This window comes from Protopterus annectens, chromosome 13.part0 (genome assembly GCF_019279795.1).
Source record: "Protopterus annectens isolate FY-2018-M chromosome 13.part0, PAN1.0, whole genome shotgun sequence".
NCBI classification, from domain to species: domain Eukaryota; kingdom Metazoa; phylum Chordata; order Ceratodontiformes; family Protopteridae; genus Protopterus; species Protopterus annectens.
The window spans coordinates 397,688,169-397,694,168 of NC_056747.1; the positions used below are offsets into that span (position 1 = coordinate 397,688,169).

At 41.9% G+C, this 6,000-nt stretch overlaps 1 protein-coding gene across 1 annotated transcript in view; it reads left to right on the forward strand.

Annotated features, from left to right (window-relative positions):
- Positions 1 to 6,000, forward strand: part of ATCAY (ATCAY kinesin light chain interacting caytaxin) — a 644,371-nt gene that overhangs the window by 14,447 nt on the left and 623,924 nt on the right. The window lies entirely within an intron of this gene.

Sequence of the window (6,000 nt, forward strand, 5' to 3'; positions counted from 1 at the left end):
TGACAATGCTACTACCAACACCCGGAAAGCGCCTTACTGTGAGGCGAATAATGCTAACGCAGCACCACCTGATTCTACAGCATACACAGTAAATACCAAAATTAAAGCAGCAGCATATATATGACAATACTCTCACTACAACCCATTTAAACATAATACAGACACATTTATCTTCTCTGCATGATCAACTGTACCCAGCTTCATGTATGCATCTGCACAATTGACACTTGAACTTCTTCAAAGTAGTGTATTTCACGGTCATCAATCCCCAAAACAATTTGTATACCATGGCTTACATGGGGTGTATCTAATAACACACAGGTACTACCTACTCCTATTCCCCAGTACACTTTGTCCTCAGTGTGGTCTTTACCTCTCACTTTTAATGGAATATAAAGAATCACTGCATTAGTCCTCGACTTTACTTTAAAACACATGGCATGCAGAGGTTTCCTCTGCAATAAATGATTGAATGGAATAGACTCAAGTGTAACCATCATGGCCTAATTAAGAAACACAGAAAATGGAGAATTGACAGTTTTGCATGCTCTAGTTGTAAATATTATCCATTTAAACACAATGTGTGATTTTATAACAATATAAAGTTAGCCAATATCACTAGTTGTAACCACTTGGTTCGATTAACATTAACATACCTGTCATTCATTTAACACTTCCACTATGATGTCACTGTTAATAAGACATGCTTATTAACGTCTCTATAAATGTAACAAGACTAACTTGTATAAAATCAACTGAATCTAAGCAATACCTATCTGCCTGGATGATTCATCTCCAATAAAGATATGAAACCACAGCAGCAGCAGCCTCACCTCAGAGTTTTTTTTTAATATGGTGAACACAGCCTGATTAACCCTTGAAGAAGAGGTTATGAAGGCGTAGTGAGCAAAACCATAAGAACAGAACACATACGAACATATCAGCTAGTTAAACAATGATATATTCTACCAAGAAATTTTAAATTTGTGCACACTAAAAATGAATAAAAAAACCCACATTCTTGAAAAGCACGCGCACACACACACACACACACACACACACACACACACACATACATGCACACAAACACACACACTTCCATTTCAAAATAAATCCAGCCAGGAGCGATAATCCAGCCAGGCGAGCCTTCTAAATAAATCCTAACTCCAGAAACAGCCAGTGATAATGCATCCAGCCAGAGCCTTTTAAATACATCCTTTCCAGCTCTGGTGAGCGATAACACATCCACAAACAGCCAGGCGAGCCTTCTAACAGACAAACAGCCAAGGCAGGAGCCTTCCTTCTAAATTTCTGTTAAACATTTAAACAGAGCCGAAATACTTCTGCGCGCCGCCGCAGCTATTCGATAGGCTGGTAGCCCTGGCCAGGCTGGCGCCGCCGCGACGGCGACGCGCCAGCTTACAGAGTGAAAAAAAACAAAGCGAGGAAAAGAAAAATATATTTGGACCCCAAAACTCAGTAAAAACCGAGTAATTCGGGACAGTTGGGAGGTATGGTAGAAGTTGCTGAGGATGGTGTTGGGCATGACAAACTTCCTCAACTTTCTCAGAAAATATAGTTGCTGCTGGCTTTTCCCTACCAGACCTGTGATGTTATGAGCCCAGGTAAGTATACAGAGATGTCAATACTAAGGAATTTGAATGTAGCCACTCTTTCCACCTCAGACTCACCAATATATAATGGTAACTGCTGCCTTCTATTCCCCCGTGTATCAATGATCATCTCTTTCATTTTGGTACTAAGAGAGATATTACTGTTCCGACATCACTTCACAAGGTTCTCCACTTCTCTCCTATACGCTGACTCATCATCCCCAGAGATAAGACCAATGACTGCTGTATCATCTGCAAATTTGACGATACTGGTGTCATGTTGAGAAGCAACACAATCATAAGTGAAGAGGGTGTATCGCATTGGATTCAGCACACAGCTTCTTGGAATTCCTTTATTTATTATTATTGTTTTAGAGAGATTATTCCCCAGCCTGACTGACTGTTGTCTGCCTTTTAAAAAATCCAAGACCCAATCGGAAAGAGTCAGCAGCACACCCGGTATGGACAGCTTATTAATGAGCTTCGTTGGTATCTCTGTATTGAAGGCCGAACTATAATCAATAAGCAGCAATTGGGCATAACAGTCCTTATTCTCCAAATGAGTAAGGACTGTATGCAGTGTTGTACTGACTGCATCGTCTGGTTCATAGGTTCAATATAAGCCTAGCCAAAAAGGTACCCTGGCTTTCGACACCCAAGAAAATTATTTTCCTGTGTCCCTGCCGAGCAGAGCTCCAGAGGTGATCCCTGGGGTGAATTTCCTATTTCCCATCCAGTCATCAAGATTTTTCTTGAAGAGTGCTAATGAGGAGCTTTGTTTGATATAGACAGGTAGTTTGTTCCAGAGTATGGGAAGTCTCTAGGACAGGAGTCTATCCCTCCAGCATGTTCTGTTTATTGTGGTGACAAGGTTTAGGTCCATAGAGCATATAGCTTGGAGGGATTGGGATTTCTTTAAGTGGAGCTTGTCCAACAGCTCTGGGTTTGACACAGTTTTGTATGTTAGGCAGAGATCGCCTCTGAGTAGGCGATATGTGATGGAGTAAAGCTGGAGTTTTTTGAGACAGTCTGCGTAGGGCATCTGTTTGAGGCCAGTAATCCTCTTTGTGAGGTATTTCTGTGGCCTTTCCAGTTGTTGTAGATGTCTTGTAAGGTACATACCAAAAGGGGCATTGTACTCTACAATGGGTCTAATGACTGACAAGTAGAGGGGAACAATGACCTTTTTTTTCTGGATGAGAAACCTTTTGTGATGAGGTGTACCACATATAAGGATTTCCTGACTACTGTGGCAATGTGATTATCAAAGGAGAGACTACTGTCCACCTGTGTCCCAAGGTCTCTTATCACACTTTTGGTGTTAAGTAGACTACCACCTATGTGGTAACTCATGGGTACAGAGTTTTTACCAAAGAGGATGACAATGCACTTTTTGACATTAAGCTTGAGGCCATGGCTTTGACACCAGGCATCTGTCTCAGTGAGGCCCTTTTGTAGGATCTCCACATCGTTCTGAGTTTTGATTATGGCTCCTAGTTTGCAGTCATCTGCAATCTTCATTAGCCAAAGACCTTCTGTGTTAGCCTGTACTTCAGAAAAGTAGATACCAAACAGGTGTGGACCCAGGACTGAACCCTGTGATACTCCACTTGTCACTGGTCTGAAGTCGGATTTGGAATCTGCTACTTTCACAATGTGGGTTCTGTCAGTGAGCCAGTTGGCAACCCATCTTGTGACATAGGGATTTATACCTAGTTTAGTGAGTTTATCTATAATTTCAGAGTGAGGGATGGTGTCAAAAGCCTTGGCAAGATCTAGATATGCTGTGTGAACCACCTTACCCTCATCTATGGCTTTGGTGACTGCTTCAAAGAAGTCTATCAGGTATAGGAGACATGATCTGCCTTTTACAAACCCAAACTGGGTGGGGTCCAGAGTTTGGAGATTACCAATGTCTTTGTTTATAAGTTCCATGATGATACGTTCCATGGCCTTGCAGACCAAGCTCATTAGGCTAATGGGGCGGTAGTTCTCGGGATCCATGGTGGCTCCCCCTTTGTGGAGTGGGATAACCATTGCTGTGCACCATTCAGTGGGCACATAGCCTTAGGTGAGGCTATGATTGAACATGGTGCTTAAGTGGGGTGCCAGTTCATTCTGTAGTTCATGTAGAACGCAGCCTGGGATGCTGTCAGGTCTGAATGATGCTGTGTTCTTGGCTTTGAAGAGTTTTTTTTTACCTTTGCAGCTGTGATTACAGGAACTTTGCATTCTTCGGGTATAGAGATGGGTAAAGTTAGCACTGAACCTATCTGCCAGGATGTTGGTAATATCAGTTGGTTCTGTATATTTAGTGTCATTGTGCCATAACTCAGAGCAGATCTGAGTGTTGCCATTGAGATTCTTGACATAGCTATAGAATGCTTTGTGGTTGTCTTTAGAATCAGTGGTGATTTTGTTTTCGTAACTAGCTTTGGAGGATTTTATGAGGGATCTCAGCTTCTTACTGAGGCTGACCAGATAGTTCCTCCAATCATGGGATTTTACTCTTTTTTGCAACAGTTTCTTTCTTCTTTTGTAGAGTTTGTTTATGGCAGGGGACCACCAGATTGGCTTCCTTTTTTGGAGGATAGCATCTTGGTTCTGTTAGGGATAGCACGATCCATGCACTCGTGTAAGTGCTTATAAAGTGTATTTGTGTAGGATTCAGCAGTCGTATCTCTATTGTCCATCTGCATGGGTGTCGTGAAGTTTGCCACTTCTGTCTTAAGAAGCATGAAGTTAGCTTTGAAGAAATTTTTTACAGTGGTTTCCCTAATGGGGGGTGGGGTGGGATGTGAATGTCTAGGATGATTAGCTTGTGGTCGGATCTGACCAACGAGGAATTGACCTCTGGTGTGGAACACCAGTCACCATGTTGGTAATGACCAGGTCTTGGATATTGCTGCCCCTGGTGGGGGTGTGAATAAGTTGATCCAAGGCGTTGGAATTTATGAATCCCAGAAAACATTGAGCAAAAGAGTTGGTACATGAGTAGTTTTCCCAGTTAATGGTGGTGTAATTGAAAACGCCCATTATGAGGGTAATGGGTTGTACCCTAATATTTTCCAGTATATCAAGAAATGAGGAGTGGGAATCCTGGGGCATGGTGGGGGATCTGTAACAAGTTAGAATTTGGATTGTAGTCTTGCCCAGAGTTAGTTGCACTTGGATAATCTCTGATGCATTATGCTGAGCAACTAACCTGGAGGTGTGGATATCCTTAATGAATGTGGACACGCCTCCACCTTTATTGTTTCGGTCCAGGTCAGGTGACCTATTCAGTCTGTATGCAAACTGCAGGGGATCCATTGTATCAGGTATAACTGACTGAATATGACTCATAATGATTCTCTCAAAGCATTTCATCACTATGGGAGTCAATGCAACCAGCCAGTACTCATTCAGGCAGTTGGCTTTGCCCTTTTTTGGCAGTGGAATGGTAGTGGTTGCCTTATAACAAGTGGGAATTGTAGCTCATGTAAGGGAGAGATTGAATATGTCAGTCAGAACACCAGCAGGTATTGAAGCACAGGTTTTGAGTGTCCTTCCAACAATGTTATCTGGACCGGCTGCCTTCCAGGGATTTATCTTCCTCATGGACTTTGCCATACCTTTTTGCTAGTGATATTGTGAAAGGTGATGGTGCCTCCTCTCTGCCCTTCTCTCTTATGGTGGTACCCTTTGACTCGATGTTTTGGACCTCAAACCTGGCATAAAATTCACTAAAATCATCCGGTGAAAACTGGCTGTCAGTAGTCATCCCTCTGCCTTTGTCTCTGTAGCCTATGATGTTTTCCAGGCCCTGCCACAAACACCTAGTGAGAATAACTGGAATCATACCATAGATAACTTTAGGAGACCCATGCATGGAATAAAATATTAAAGAGATTCTTCTGTCCACTTGTAGTACAGGGGCAGTCCTGATGTAAATTTTATGTTTCTTATCCATTCAAGTTGCACTTGAATATATGCAGGGGTGAGTTTTCTTTTACATGGTTGGGGATTTGGCAATTAGCTGTGCTAACTAAAAAGATTTCCTGAAAACCATTGTCACATGATGGTCAGACAAGAGGGAGGTATCAACCCAAGTTCCTAGGTCCCTGACTGCATTTTTGTTTTGTAGTGATGTGTTGTCTATGTAATATGATAAGAGTAGATGTTTTGTAGTGATGTGTTGTCTATGTAATATGATAAGAGTAGGTGTTGTCTACCAAAAATGATGATAGTACACATTTTAGCATTTAATTTGAGTCCATTTTTAATACACTAAGAGTTTACAATCGAAAACTTATTCTGGTGATCTTAGTTGTCAGAGCGACTTAACAACAATTCAGTTTGATGTTTTCTGCAAACTTTGTTAGTCAGAGGTCTTGGCTCTATGCTT